This window comes from Acanthochromis polyacanthus, chromosome 24, assembly GCF_021347895.1.
Source record: "Acanthochromis polyacanthus isolate Apoly-LR-REF ecotype Palm Island chromosome 24, KAUST_Apoly_ChrSc, whole genome shotgun sequence".
NCBI classification, from domain to species: Eukaryota; Metazoa; Chordata; class Actinopteri; family Pomacentridae; genus Acanthochromis; species Acanthochromis polyacanthus.
In genome coordinates, this window is record NC_067136.1 from 117,841 (window position 1) to 131,138 (window position 13,298).

At 37.3% G+C, this 13,298-nt stretch overlaps 1 protein-coding gene across 1 annotated transcript in view; it reads left to right on the forward strand.

Annotated features, from left to right (window-relative positions):
* Window positions 1–7,030: 7,030 nt before the first annotated feature.
* LOC110970056 (kinesin-like protein KIF1C) overlaps window positions 7,031–13,298 on the forward strand; it is a 47,552-nt gene continuing 41,284 nt past the window's right edge. Inside the window, 1 exon segment of the mRNA XM_051944559.1 lies at window positions 7,031–7,609. The gene's annotated coding sequence lies outside the window, so the exon portion shown is untranslated.

Consider the following 13,298-nt stretch of genomic DNA (forward strand, 5'->3'; position numbering starts at 1 on the left):
ATATATATATATATATATATATATATACACACACGTGGACAAAATTGTTGGTACCCCTCAGTTAAAGAAGGAAAAACCCACAATTCTCACTGAAATCACTTGAAACTCACAAAAGTAACAATAAATAAAAATTTATTGAAAATTAAATAATCAAAAACAGCCATTACTTTTGAATTGTTGATTAACATAATTATTTAAAAAAAACAAACTAATGAAACAGGCCTGGACAAAAATGATGGTACTTCTATAAAAGATTGAAAACTATTTGACCAGAGTGACATGATTAACTCAGGTGTGTCATTTAATTGACATCACAGGTGTTTCCAAACTCATAATCAGTCAGTCTGCCTATTTAAAGGGAGACAAGTAGTCACCCTGCTGTTTGGTGAAAAGGTGTGCACCACACTGAACATGGACAACAGAAAGCGAAGGAGAGAATTGTCCCAGGACATCCGAAAAAAAATGATAGACAAACATCTTAAAGGTAAAGGCTATAAGACCATCTCTAAACAGCTTGAAGTTCCTGTGACAACAGTGGCTCATATTATTCAGAAGTTCAAGACCCACGGGACAGTAGCCAACCTCCCTGGACGTGGCCGCAAGAGGAAAATTGATGACAAATTGAAGAGACGGATCGTTGGAATTGTATCCAAAGAGCCCAGAGCAACCTCCAAAGAAATTAAAGGTGAACTCCAAGGCCAAGGTACATCAGTGTCAGATCGCACCATTCGTCGTTGTTTGAGCCAAAGTGGACTTCATGGGAGACGACCAAGGAGGACACCACTGCTGAAAAAAACTCATAAAAAAGCGAGACTGGAATTTGCAAAAATGCATGTTGACAAGCCACAAAGCTTCTGGGAGAATGTCCTTTGGACAGATGAGACCAAACTGGAGCTTTTTGGTAAGGCACATCAACTCTATGTTCATAGACTCAAAAACCAAGCATACGAAGAAAAGAACACTGTCCCTACGGTGAAACATGGAGGAGGCTCAGTAATGTTTTGGGGCTGCTTTGCTGCATCTGGCACAGGGTGTCTTGAAAGTGTGCAAGGTACGATGAAATCTGAAGACTATCAAGGCATTCTGGAGAGAAATGTGCTGCCTAGTGTCAGAAAGCTTGGTCTCAGTCGCAGGTCATGGGTCTTCCAACAGGACAACGATCCAAAACACACAGCCAAAAACACCCAAGAATGGCTGAGAGAAAAGCGTTGGACTATTCTAAAGTGGCCTTCTATGAGCCCAGATCTGAATCCCATTGAACATATGTGGAAGGAGCTGAAACATGCCATTTGGAGAAGACACTCATCAAACCTGAGACAACTGGAGCTGTTTGCTCATGAGGAGTGGGCCAAAATACCTGTTGACAGCTGCAGAACGCTCATTGACAAATACAGAAATCGTTTAATTGCAGTGATTGCCTCAAAAGGTTGTGCAACAAAATATTAAGTTATGGGTACCATCATTTTTGTCCAGCCCTATTTCATTAGTTTGTTTTTTTAAATAATTATGTTAATCAACAATTCAAAAGTGATGGCTGATTTTGATTATTTAATTTTCAATAAATTTTTATTTATTGTTACTTTTGTGAGTTTCAAGTGATTTCAGTGAGAATTGTGGGTTTTTCCTTCTTTAACTGAGGGGTACCAACAATTTTGTCCACGTGTGTATATATATAATACAAAATTGCTCTTATTTCCACAGTTTGAACACTTTCTAACTTCTTAATATTTCACTGATTTTTAACCTTTGATGCCACATTGAATTCATTGTTTTGCTGGAGATGTGGATCCATCCGCCTGTGAAAGTAGTCCCTATAGGAAGCTTGTTTTATCTCCATCCACAACACATTAATCTCAGGTTTACTTTATAAATATATGATGCCGATGTTTAAATCACAAATACATTCTCTGACAAAAGTCTTGTCCACATTGTAGGAACAACAAATAACAGCTTGACTCATAGCTGATTAATTGAAATCAGAAATGTTTATATGAAAGTCAAAGCCCCCTAGATGATGCTTGTTCTACCAAAATAAAGTTTAGCATCATTCATTGAGTTTTATCATTGATTCCATTTATCATTGAGCCACAATAACATCAGAACATTAAGACCACAAAAATAATTGATATCGTCTATGAGTCCCATGTGCTTGGACGACTCCATCCCTACTTCTCCCCAACAACTGAAATAACTCACTGATGAAGTCTCCTGGAACAGCAGGACTCCCAGAGTTCATCAAGATGCTACGGTTTCATCTTCCAAGCTTGCATCTTACTCTTCATGCTTCAAGACGTTCATGTCAGGTAATTGGGCTGACCAATCCTGGACCATCTGGACCTTCTTTGCTCTCAGGAACTTTGATGTGGAGTCTGAAGTATTTACTCTATCTTGTGGTTTGGGATGTAACGGGCAGTAAGAACTTCTTGATGCTTCAGGCTGTTGATGTTTCCATCCACTCTGCAAATCTCTCCTACATCTCCATACTGGATGTCACTGTCAGGGCTCTCCCCTCACCCCCATTCCTACCTGACACCCCCTAATACCCCCATCCTATCTATCTCTCTCCTTTGCTCTCCTCCTAGTTCTCTCTCCCTCTCGTTCCAGCAGGGCACCGAGTGACGCAAAGCCACAGCTGTCTTCATTCTGACAATCAGTCACATCTCCGGAGTCTGGGGAGCTGGAATCCATTCCACTAATTACACCTCTGCAATAAAGACCGGCTGAACCTTCCAAACCCTGCCAGATTGTTGTACTCGACGTATGCAGTCAGTAGCTCTCTAGCCTTCTCGTCTTAAGTAAAAGTGATTCTTCACTAATCCTGTTTTCTCCTCCTTGCCTTGCCAGAACCGACTGCCCGGACCTCCGCCTATTGGACCCTGCTGGAACCCCTTCCTGGACTGAGCTCCCTCAGAGATCCTGCCTGACCCCTTCTCCCCCTCCTCCTGACACCTCCAAACCCACCTGCTTCATCTCGGCCCAGTTCTGGATCCGAACCTGCCTAGATCGCCTCTGTACGGCTCATTCCTGCCCTGTGGGTTTTCCCTTCCTCAGTGGTTCCTCGTTCCCCGACTTGCTACCTGCAGCCAGGGATCCCATATCGCCCAGCGCCGCACTCTGTTCCCCCCTCCTCACGGAACCGTGACAGCCGCTGATCCCCGGCTCAAGTTCTGCCCATCCGGACTCACTCCCATTCCCTCCGACTCACTCTCCGGCCAGTCATCCACCATCTCCACCCTCCTCTGCCTTATAATAAATATCTTTCAATTCCATCTCTGCCTCGGTAGCGTGGTTCTCTGTTCGAGTCCTGTCTGTTCTTGTGACAGTCACCCCAAACCAGGACCTCTCCTCCACCAAACTTGGCTGTTTTCTGGGGAATCTTGGGTCCATGTGGGTTCGATCAGGTCTTCTGCAGCATTTGTGTTGATTGGGATGCATGATTCATCAGAAAAAATCGATCTTCTGACACTTTTCCATTGTCAAATGCAACACAATTTTCTTGTTGTCTTCTGTTCAACACTGGTTTCTGAGCACTGATTCGTCCATGGAGTCCACTGCCTGTTCTAGTAGATATGGGGGTTTCTGGTGACCAGTTGATAAGTGGCTGATCCTGGGCCATCGAAGCAACAAACAGTCTTCTCTAATGGGTCTACCTGACCTGGGCTTGTCACGAACGTCACCAGCTTCTTCAGATCGTTTTCTTATCTTCTCCACTTGACATTTGGATGCATTAAAGATGTCCTCTTTCCTCAGCAGCAGACTGGGTCTTCAGGTTCTTGATGGTCTTTGGTTGGATCTTCAGCATGTTGTCAGAGGACAGGATGGACTTCACATGAAGGTCTGATGTTCTGGGGTTCTTTTTATAACACCTGGATATGAGTTAATTACAGTATCTGCCACAGGTGAAGTTCTAATCTGTGATTGGTTGAATCATTTAAAGACAGGACCAGACTTTTGTCCTTGTAAAACCAGATGTTCTGAACTCTACCCAGCTATGAACATCTGGACACCCCGTGATGGTTTCATTTTGCACCAAGGTATTACGGTGAAAGCCCTCAACATTAAATCCATGCTAATGTGCCTGTATAAAAGCTACACTGTTTTCCACCTTCACCAGTCATTGTCCAGATTGAGCTGTCTTCATGTTGACTGATTTCTACAAGTCAAACTTTGCTTTGAATTGAGAGACGACTCTGAGTGTTGATTTGGAGAAGTCAGGATTCCACTGGAGAGTTCTCCTGACACACTGATTGATTTTAAATCCAGTTGTACGCCATTTTAAGTGACATTGTCCTCATGTGACAAGACTTTAGCCAGAGACTGTGTGAGGTTCAGCTGTGAACATGGTGGTCAAATATTACACATAAAATTAAAGTAATGCATGAAGATGAAATATCCCCTACAAACAGTCAGATATTACACACAGAAACACAAGATGGTACACATTATAATTAAGTAATCGACAGAAAAATGCATATCTTCACTCAAATATAAAGTTCTCATGAAACTGAATTTCTACTCACGTGTTTCCTCTAGGATTTATTTCAGCAGCAGCAACAGGCTCTCCGGGGAGTTGTGGTGGTGTAAACAAATGACACTTGGTAAATGGTACTATTTATATAGCATTACATTATACGTCACATTCACACACCGATGGCAGAAGCTGCCATGCAAGGCGCTAACCACGACCCACCAGGAGCAATTAGGTTTGGTGTCTTTCTCAGGGACACCTCGACATGAGCATGACGGGCCGAGGATCGAACCGGCAACCTTCCAGTTACAAGACAGCCACTCTACCCACTGAGCTATGCCGACCCCACACTTGACTTCAGATTTTACTTGTACAACCTATTTATTGAACGTGCAGTTAAAAATAGCTTTTTAAAGGCTAAATGTAACTTAAAAAAGAAATATTTGAACAAACTCATCTGAAATTGCAGTCAGCAGTTACATCATGCAGATATTAGCTTAATGCTATCAATAGTTTACTCACGTTAGACACTGAGTTGGCACCGGGCCCAATTACCTGAAGCTACCGATATGCTACATAACGTTAGCTAGACACCAATATTTAGAGAATGTCTGTTTAGCTTGTAAAATCTGTTATGAGTTATCTTAAGCTAATGGCTTTTCTCCAGTAAGCCGCTGCCTTATTTTCCAAGATGACACTTCTCTGACTGACCTGCTGCCTGGATGCTTGATGTGACGTCACTTTCAAGTAATTAACGTCATAGTAACCCGATGTACCAAAGAGTAGATACTGAGAAAGATACTTATCTGTAGTTTACCTTAGTACTCACCAGTACCCAACACAGTGCAGGACTCTGCTGTGAAGGTGGAGACATGGCGATGGTGTGTTTGAGACAATTAAGAAAAAAAAGGAAAACTGAAGGAGCAGCGACTAGGATTTAGGAATGCCGGCCCACCACTCCTGAATGAATGCAGAGGAAACACTGCATGTGTGTATATATATTGTAGTGGCCGTGGTTGCTGCTGTGACTGTGTTCCGGGTAGGGGGGCCACTACGCATCATGGGGGAAATTCTGTGTTCTTTGGGGTTTGTTTATGGGGTTGTTTGTGTGTTTGGGACGTTCTTTTATTCCTGGTTGCATTTGGTTAGTTCACGTTCTATGTTCTGAGTTCAGTCTGTGTGTTTCGTTGTTTTGATGTGTGCCGTGGCTCAGGGGGGTTGTGGGAGGAGTGACTTTGGCCTGCGAGCCGGTAGGTGTGAGTTCTGGAGTGCTTATTGTGGTAGAGACAATAAAGCCTGGTGTGTTAACGTCAAGATCCCTCGTCATTTCCTGCCTTAAGTCGCCTCTCAGTGCTACAATATGTATATGCTGGTTTACATATTACATATAAACATGTGGTGAAGTCAAACAAACTGCAGTTAAAGTTCTATCCAGCAGGAGGAGCTGAAGATTCATCACCTCAGAGTGGGCCACAGTTAACACATAGACGTGTTTATGTGTGTTTATGTTTGTGTGTGTTTGTGAGTGTTTCAGTGTGTGTTAGTGTGTTTCTATGTGTTTCTGTGTGTGTTTCTATGTGGGTTTCAGTGTGTGTGTTTCCGTGTGTGTGTGTGTGTGTGTGTGTGTTTCTATGTGTGTTTCAGTGTGTGTTTGTGTGTGTGTTTCTGTGTGTGTTTCAGTGTGTGTTTCTATGTGTGTTTCAGTGTGTGTTTCTGTGTGTGTTTCAGTGTGTGTTTCTATGTGTGTTTCAGTGTGTGTTTCTCTGTGTGTTTCAGTGTGTGTTTCTATGTGTGTTTCAGTGTGTGTTTCTCTGTGTGTTTCAGTGTGTGTTTCTCTGTGTGTTTCAGTGTGTGTTTCTGTGTGTGTTTCTGTGTGTGTTTCTATGTGTGTTTCAGTGTGTGTTTCTGTGTGTGTTTCTGTGTGTATTTCAGTGTATGTTTCAGTGTGTGTTTCAGTGTGTGTTTCAGTGTGTGTTTCTATGTGTGTTTCAGTGTGTGTTTCTGTGTGTGTTACTACAAACTGACAATAGAAATACTACAACCGAACAGTAGAAATACTACAAAGCAGCAGTAGAAATACTACAACCTAGCAGTACAAATAGTACAACCTTATATTCAGATTACTGTAGTTTTGGTGCATTAATGCTCATGTTATTGTAGTTTTGTCGTAAGTACTCAGAATACTGTACTTTTGGTGTATTAATATTCAGTTTTGTAGTTTTCATGTACTGAGTCTTTGAAGATTTTGTGTTTTAATACTCATATTATTGTAGTTTGTTATAGTAATATTCATTTATTGTAGTTGTCATGTTTTATACTTATATTGTTGTAGTTTTGGTGTATTAATACTTATATTAGTGCAGTTTTGGTGTATTAATACTCATATTATTATAGTTTTGATGCATTAATACTCATATTATTGTAGTTTTGGTTTAGTAATACTGACGTTCAGTTATTTTCGGTCTCAGTTTTCCAAGAGGAGTGATCTCTCTGCCAGATCACAGCAGCAGTGCGCGGTCACCCACAGCAGGAGGGGCGGGGCTCTGCGCTCCGTCACGGGGACGCGCCCGTAGTCACACGCACTCAGCGCCGCGCGGCCAGGCCACCGGCCAGCCCGTCCTCCCCCTCCGGTCTTTCCTGTCCTCCGTTTTCCGTTAAACCTGTCCGCTCCGTGCCGGTGCTCCGGTAGACCCCCCCTCCCCGCCGCCGGCCCTCTCACCGACCGCCTGCCGCCGGTCCAGCCGCCGGATTACCGAGTTTCAGCGACCGGACCTGCCGTGATTCACCGCCCTGCCGGCGGGCCTCAACTTTCCTGCCCCGGTTCACCGTGTTACTCCGTCCGCCGACGGCCGCCGTTACCGGACGGTGACGTCAGCCCGGAGAAAAGTTGTGAGGGAGCCGCCGCCGCCGCCGGTACACCGGGAAAGAGCCGGATAGACCGGAGGATAACTTTAGTTTGACGGGACGCAGCAGCGCCCCCACCCAGCTCCCCCCCACCCCGGTACCGACAGGCCCGCACCGGAACCAGCCGTAGGACCGGCAGCGGGACCCACCGTCCGTTCGTCGTTCCGTTTACCGGGACATGGACGCCCTGTGACCGGAGCAGCGCGTGGCCTCCACGAGACAGTTTCCCCGGTAGAGGTGAGTCATCCTCCGGTAACGACCAGAAACACCTGTAGCCCGGTGGACCGTCTACCGGGAGCTAAACTGCAGCAGCTCAGATTAACGGTTTTCCGGATTTATCCGGTTAGAAGGGAAAAAAAACTTTAGAAAACTTCAATTTAACAGAAAGATACGTCAACACTTCAATAAAACACAGAAAATACTTTAAAACTTCAATAAAACACAGAAAATACTTTAAAACTTCAATAAAACACAGAAAATACTTTAAAACTTCGATAAAACACTTAAATACTAACAACCTTCACACTGATCAATAGAAACTCCTAAACCTGGCCTGTAATCCAGAAAAACATGAAAAAACTTCAGTTTAACACATAAATACATTAAAAACTTCAATTTAATCCATTCAAATAGTTTGAAAAACCTTAATTTTTACACTTTTAAAAAGCATTGTATTAAAGAACCACATTGTCAGAAACTGAAATATTAAAACACCAAACATTAAAAACATGAATATTAATGAATATTAATGCACCACAATATCAACAGTCTAAATACCACAGAAATGTGGACGTAAATGCAGAAAATAGAAATATTTACCCAACAAACTCTGAATATTAATGAACTAATACACAGAATATTAATGAAACAAAACTTAAAAAAAAGATTTAAAACATCAAAACTAAACCTGGACGTTAAAACAGGAAAACTTGTGAAAACGGATTTTTAATTCAGTACATAATTATGGTTATCGTTTACTTCATATCAAATTTTATAAAATAAAATCAGATAAACTTCGCATTTTTATGTTTTTCTGGTTCTAAAGTGAAGAATTTGGAGTTTACATGAATCTAAAAGAATAAAAGAATAAAATGTCAGAAAACTGGTAGAAACATTTCAGTAAAACTTCATGAAATATCTAAAAATGTATTTATTAACAATAAAATCTGAGTTTAAAAGTAATCAAATGTAAAAAAAAAAAAGAATAAATCTCTGATGGTTAAAAACAACAAACATAATCCTCTAAAGTTTCATAAAAATACAAACAAAATGTAAAAATATACCAAGAAATAAAAATATTTTGATGAGAATAAAATACAGAAACGTCTGAAAATTGTTTGAAATATTGAAATTAAATTTAATAAAATGTCAAAAATAGTCAAATCTCTCAGTGTTAAAAAGAATTAAATTCTAAAAATGTTTTAAAAAATAAAAATCAAAACAGAAAGATGTTCAGGTACAATTTAATAAAATAAACAACGTCAAAAAGTATTTTTAAAAATGTCTGGGGTAAAAACGGAGCAAAATATGAGAAAAATAGAAACTGGAAATAGAATTTAATTAATAAAAATTAAAAAAAAATTTATAAAAAATGTCAGAAAATGTCAAAAATGGTAAAAAAATAAATAAATAAAAATAATTAAGCAAAAACGAATTTAAAATAAAACAATCTCAGAAAACTGAAAAAAAATGTTTTTCAAAATAAATTAAAAAAAGCAAAACAAAAGGATGTTCAAATTTAATTCAATAAAATCAAAATGTCCAAACTAAAATGGAAATATTTACATGATGTTTGAATATTTTTCAATAAATATTTAGTTTAAAATGATAAAAACTGTAAAATCAGAAATGATTGGAGGCGTTTTCTGTTTATTTAATAATTCTACTCTCACATTAACACTTTCCTTGTTTTATTCTCTGTATTTATTATTTCTTATATTTATTTTCTGTTTATTTAATAATTCTACTCACATGAACGCTTCCCTTGTTTTATTCTCTGTATTTATTATTTCTTATATTTATTTTCTGTTTATTTAATAATTCTACTCACATTAACACTTCCCTTGTTTTATTCTCTGTATTTATTATTTCTTATATTTATTTTCTGTGTTTATTTAATAATTCTACTCTCACATTAACGTTTCCCTTGTTTTATTCTCTGTATTTATTATTTCTTATATTTATTTTCTGTTTATTTAATAATTCTACTCACATGAACGCTTCCCTTGTTTTATTCTCTGTATTTATTATTTCTTATATTTATTTTCTGTGTTTATTTAATAATTCTACTCTCACATTAACGCTTTCCTTGTTTTATTCTCTGTATTTATTATTTCTTATATTTATTTTCTGTTTATTTAATAATTCTACTCTCACATTAACACTTTCCTTGTTTTATTCTCTGTATTTATTATTTCTTATATTTATTTTCTGTGTTTATTTAATAATTCTACTCACATTAACACTTTCCTTGTTTTATTCTCTGTATTTATTATTTCTTATATTTATTTTCTGTGTTTTAAATCTCTTTAATGCAGTAAGTCCGGGTTTTACCTTTAATTTTATTCATCCGATCAGATTAAAGCAGCATAAAATGAAAACTTTACGCCTGAACGGAGAAAAAATCAGATGAAAGCAGAAAAACGGTTAAAAAAGGAAATCAAACATCAGAGAGCAGAGCTGAAGGAAGACAGAGAAGAATCAGATTTATTAGTTATTTTCTACTGAATCTATGAACTGGATCATTCAGAGCAGGTTCACCTGGAGCTGTCAGCTGCTGCTGTTGTTGTTTACTGTTGTTGTTTACTGTTGTGTTGTTGTTGTTGTGTCTTCAGACTGACCAACCAGTCCTCCTCCTGTCGTAGTCAGACTGCTCTGCTCTCTGCAGCTAAAGTTAGCATGAAGCGCTAAAAGAATGCCAGCTATCCGAGTGTGTGTCTGAGTGTGTGTCTGAGTGTGTGTCTCTGTGTGTGTCTGAGTGTGTGTGTGTTAGAGAGTGTGAGTGTGTGTGTCTGTGTGTGTGTTAGAGAGTGTGAGTGTGTGTGTCTGTGTGTGTGTTAGAGAGTGTGAGTGTGTATTTTTAGCTGCATGTTGTTGGATTGATGTTATTCAGTAACACTACAGTCATCATGGAGTGTTTGTGTTCATAAAGTGTGTTTGTGTGACTTTTTGTGCTCATTTCACATTTATTGTGGTTCTTTGGCGTCTTTTTGTTGAAATTCTACCATTTGTGTGTGTGTGTTAATTTTGGGACTTTTTGTGGTAACAGTACATTTGTTTGACTTTGTTGTAATTTCGTACATTTTTGTGACTTCTTGTGTTAATTTTGGGACTTTTTGTGTTAACTTGGTACATTTGTGTGATAATTTAATGTCTTTTTGTGCTAATTTAGTGACTTTGTGGTAATTTTTACCCGCTTTTATGACAATTTCACATTTATTGTGGTTCTTTGGCATCTTTTTTGTTGGGATTTTGTCTTTTTGTGGTAACTTTGTGACTTTTTGTAACTTTTTGTGGTAATTTAGTGGCTTTTTGTCCTGACGTTGTGTCTTTTTGTGGTAACTTTGTGACTTTTTGTAACTTTTTGTGGTAATTTAGTGGCTTTTTGTCCTGACGTTGTCTTTTTGTGGTAACTTTGTGACTTTTTGTAACTTTTTGTGGTAATTTAGTGGCTTTTTGTCGTGACGTGTCTTTTTGTGGTAACTTTGTGACTTTTTGTAACTTTTTGTGGTAATTTAATGGCTTTTTGTCGTGACGTTGTCTTTTTGTGGTAAATGTTGCTTGTTTTTCTCATAATCTCACATTTTTTGTTGCTCTTTGGCATCTTTTTGTTGTGATTCTAGCGTGTGTGTGTGTTTAGTGTGTGTGTTGTGTCCTTGTGAGGACCTCTGTGATTCATGGCGTCTCTCTGAGGACGTTTCGGCTCCTTTAGACTTCAGTCAGACACTAATCGTCCTCATAAAGCCGGCAGATGAAGGTGTGTGTTCTCCAGGTGAGGAACGTTGAGTCACGTGTCGTCTGCAGGTGAACCTTGAACCAAACACACACTGGTTATCTGACAAACAGAAAGTAGACGAACCGACAGAGCAGCTGATGACCACGACAGGACAGGATTTACTGGATTATTATCCGATGATTTACTGGATTATTATCCGATGATTTACTGGATTATTATCTGATGATTAACTGGATTATTATCTGACGATTTACTGGATTATTATCTGATGATTTACTGGATTATTATCTGACATTTAGTCTGAAAATAATCAGAAAAAACTCCATAATTATCTGAAGTTTCACTGTAGAAATTAAATCAGTTATATCTTTGAATTAATCTTTTTTATGAACATTTTATTGAACATTTAATTCATGTTTTCTGGAATTTAACTTCAAAGTTTCTACATCTTTTCTGACATTTTTCTTTTGTGTATTAATGAGATTTTTAAAATTTTAACTATGTGTTTTGATTTTTTGGGGGGACTTCTCATAATTTTTTTCCCCTTTAAATTTTCTGAATGATATTTTAGATTTTTCTGTTTATTTTTTTATAAATTCTTTTTAAAAGTTTATGCAAATATTCAGACGTTTTTCATTTATTTTGCTCCTTTTTTCCCCTTCAGATTTTATTAATATGTATTTTTAACATTTTGATATTTATTTAATTTTATTTATTTTTTTTATAAAAACATTTTTAGACAATTTTCTGACATTTTATAAATTTTTTTAACTCAGAGATTTTTTGCACATTTTATTAAATTTTATTTAAATGTTTCCAACAATATTCTGACAGTTTTTATCTATTTTTTTATTTATTTTTTCCTTTTATTTTTACACATATGTATATTTTCTGACAGTTAATGTTTTATAAAATTCTATTTAAACATTTTATTGTATTTATTTAACCATTATTTGACATTTTTTTCATTTTTTCATCCTCAGATTTTTTAAATAATATTTTATATTTCACATTTTGTCTAAATGTTTTTTGATGAGTTATATTTACAAATTCATGCAATTATTTTGACATTTTTCTTATATTTTGCTCTTTTCCTCTCAGGAATTTTATAATTGATTTAATTTTGGACATTTTAATAATATTTTATTAAATTTGATTTAGATGTTTTTATTTTTAAATTATTTTTAGACAATTTTCTGACATTTTCTTCTTTTTTTTACCCTCAGAGATGTGGTATTTTTTTGACATTTTGTTACATTTTATAATTTTCAGACATTTTTCTTATATTTTTTGTTTTTCTCCCCTCAAAATATTCTTACATGTGTGTATGTTCTCTGACATTTGTTTTATGTTTCATGAAATTCTGATTTAGTTTGAGGTTTAACTGGAAATGAACCAAACCAGAGGAAGCGTCTTTCGTCTGCTGCTGGTCTGATCCTGATCTTCTGCTCGTCACGTCGTTTATCAGCGTTAAAATCACAGATTAAACACGAGGAGGAACCGTGAACCACCGATTCTCTGCTCCTGGAGCGCCACAAGAATCTGTTTTATTAGAGAGATAAATGTCAGAAAAACGTTTAGAGTTTAAAGCCCTGAAATCGACGCAAACTTTTAAATTTAACATCTTCAGAATCTGAACCAAATGTCAAAAAACTCTCAGGAAAAAAAAACATTTAACAAACAGGAAAGTTTCTTCAAATTAGCGGAAGCTTAAAAAAACACAAAAATCAGAAAATGTCTTAAAAGTAAACATCATAAAATATATTTACAGAGAATAAAGTGTCTGAAAAGTTCATTTAGATTCTAAGAGACGTAAACATTCAAATATTTCCAGACTTAACGGATTCATTTGGTACAATATTTATATTTAAAATTAAAAAGACAGTCTTCTCCCAATTCCACCCAAATGTTTGATAATAATCCAATAAATGAACTCCTCTGTAGATTTAAAGTTAAAACAGACTCTTACTT